This window comes from Hemiscyllium ocellatum, chromosome 7, assembly GCF_020745735.1.
Source record: "Hemiscyllium ocellatum isolate sHemOce1 chromosome 7, sHemOce1.pat.X.cur, whole genome shotgun sequence".
NCBI lineage: Eukaryota > Metazoa > Chordata > Chondrichthyes > Orectolobiformes > Hemiscylliidae > Hemiscyllium > Hemiscyllium ocellatum.
The window spans coordinates 65,373,640-65,376,418 of record NC_083407.1 but is presented as its reverse complement, the minus strand read 5'-3'; the positions used below and the strand labels follow the sequence as shown (position 1 = coordinate 65,376,418).

At 48.2% G+C, this 2,779-nt stretch overlaps 1 non-coding gene across 1 annotated transcript; it reads right to left on the bottom strand.

Annotated features, from left to right (window-relative positions):
- Positions 1-1,603: 1,603 nt before the first annotated feature.
- LOC132817741 (U6 spliceosomal RNA) lies at positions 1,604-1,710 on the bottom strand. Its single transcript, XR_009644910.1, has one exon. It is a non-coding gene; the product is annotated as a U6 spliceosomal RNA (small nuclear RNA).
- Between the last annotated feature and the right edge of the window lie 1,069 nt (positions 1,711-2,779).

Here is a 2,779-nt window from a genome sequence, read left to right as displayed (position 1 = left end):
CATCTAGCTCCTCCACTCCTACAGTGGGATTTGAAACAACTAGCTCCAAACCTGGAGATAAAGGCCAAAGCTACCCCACCTCCGTTCAGGGAGATCCGGTGTGCACACTTTTACAGATCACGAGCTACACACCTATCCAAATGTGAACTCACAAGTTCTTTATGGCTTTTCACACAGCGCCCAAGTTTGCAATGCAGTTTGCAAGCCAAGTTCGAGTGTAGGAGGAGTGAGTGTGAAAAGTCAAAACAATGGGAATCTGACCTCAGTAGGGACAGGTGTGTGTTCTGCACACTCAGCCCAACACTCAAAGAGGCCTGAGGGAAATGACACCAGGTCGGAAATGTTGGGGGAAATCAGATTTCCTCCAAAAAACTGACAGTGTGGCCACATGCACACTGAAACACTACACAAAAATTCATTCCAAAGATATGGCTCAACTGAGGGAAATTGACACTTGAAAGCCTTAAAAGATTACAATATCTACAAAAAGTAAATTATGAGAGCAAATAAGATCAATCACTGGGAACTGATAGAGTCATAGTGACGTACAGCACAAAAGCAGACCCTTTGGTCCAACGTGTTCATGCCGACTGGATATCCCAACTAAATCCAGTCCCATTTGCCAGCATTTGGCCCACATCCTTCCTATTGGTGTCTTTTAAATGATATAATTGTACCAGCCTCCACCACTTCCTCTGGCAGCTTATTCCATACACAGTGAGAGATTGGCTTATGCTCGAAACGTCAAATTCTCTATTCCTGAGATGCTGCCTGGCCTGCTGTGCTTTGACCAGCAACACATTTGCAGCTTATTCCATACACACACCACTCTCCACATGGAAAAGTTGCCCGAGGTCCCCTTTAAATCTTTCCCCTCTTACCTTAAACCTATGCCCTCTAATTCTTAAATTTTCCACCCTCGGGAAAAGATCTTTCAATTTTCTCTATCCATGCCCCTCATGATTTTATAAACCTCTATAAGGTCACCCTTCAGCCTCCAATGCTCCAGAGAAAATAGGCCCCAGCCTATCATACAACTCATCATCCTCTGCCATTTCTGCCAAACGGGACCCATCAACAGAGATATATTTCCCTCCCCACCCCTAACTGCATTCCGTAAAGAGCATTCCCTCTGTGACCCTCTTGTCAGGTCCATGCCTCCCACCAACCCACCCTCTCCTCCCAGCATCTTCCCCTGCCATTGCAAGAATTGCAAAACCTGTGCCCATACCTCCCCCCTCACCTCCATCCATGGCCCTAAAGGAGCCTTCCACATCCAACAGAGTTTTACCTGCACTTCCACACATGTCATTTACTGTATCCATTGCTCCCGTTGCAGTCTTCTCTACACTGGGGAGACAGGACTCCTACTTGTAGAAAGCTTCAGAGAACATCTCAGGGACAGATGCACAAAGCAACCCCACTGCCCCGTGGCCAAACACTTTAACTCCCCCTCCCACTCCACCAAGGACATGCAAGTATTGGGCCTCCTCTAACCCCTAACCCCAAACCCCAACTACCCGACACCTGGAGGAGGAACGCCTCATTTTCCGCAACACACGGGATTAATGTGGATTCACCAGTTTCTTTATTTTCTCTCTGAAATCCTATGGAACGCTTCACGAATTTGCGTGTCATCCTTGCGCAGGGGCCATGCTAATCTTCTCTGTATCGTTCCAATTTTAGTATATGTGCTGCCGAAGCGAGCACTTGGAACGCTTCACGAATTTGCGTGTCATCCTTGCGCAGGGGCCATGCTAATCTTCTCTGTATCGTTCCAATTTTAGTATATGTGGTCTCCCCACCTTATCCCAGATCCAACCTTCTAACTTGGCACCGCCCTTGTAACCTGTCCTATCTGTCCATCTTCCTTCCCACCCATCCACTCTACCCTTCTCTCCAACCTATCACCATTACCCCCCACCTTCATCTACCTATCACACTCTCAGTTAGCTGCCCTCCAGCCCCACCACTTCTCATTTATCTCTCTACCCCCTTGGCTCATGAGTCTCATTCCTGTTGAATGGCTTATGCCCGAAACATTGATTCTTCTGCTCCTCGGATGCTGCCTGACCTGCTGTGTTTTTCTGGCACCAGACACTCGACTCTGAACTCCAGCATCTGCAGTCCTCACTTTCTCTTAGTTCACAATAAATGGCAAGACACTCAGAAGCTCAGAGGAACAGAGTGCATGTGGTGCCTATCCACAGATCTCTGAAAGTGGCAGGACAGGTTAATAGGGTAGTAAGGGTGAACTACAGAGGACATAATGCAGTAGTGAGAAATGGTTGAGGAGGACTCTGGGAAATATGACAGCAACACATAAAGAAGGAGGCAAGCTCTCGCTGGAGCGGCCATTTTGGAGTGGGGTTGTAGGGTCAAAGTGCAGGCTTTAGTAAGCATTAGGTTTCACTGTGGATCGATTGGAGCAGACGGTGGACTCACTGAGGACCATACAGGATACGCAAGTTTTATAGATAGGAGTTTCAAGGAGGTGGTCACACATGGCACAGTAGTTAGCACTGCTGCCTCACAGTGCCAGAGACCCAGGTTCAATTCCCGCCTCAGGCAACTGTCTGTGTGGAGTTTGCACATTGTCCACGTGGGTTTCCTTTGGGTGCTCCAGTTTCCTCCCACAGTCCAAAGATGTGCAGGATAGGTGAATTGGCCGTGCTAATTTGCCCATAGTGTTAGGTGAAGGGGTATGGGTCTGGGTGTGTTGCTCTTCGGAGGGTCGGTGTGAACTTGTTGGGCCGAAGGGCCTGTTTACACACTGTAA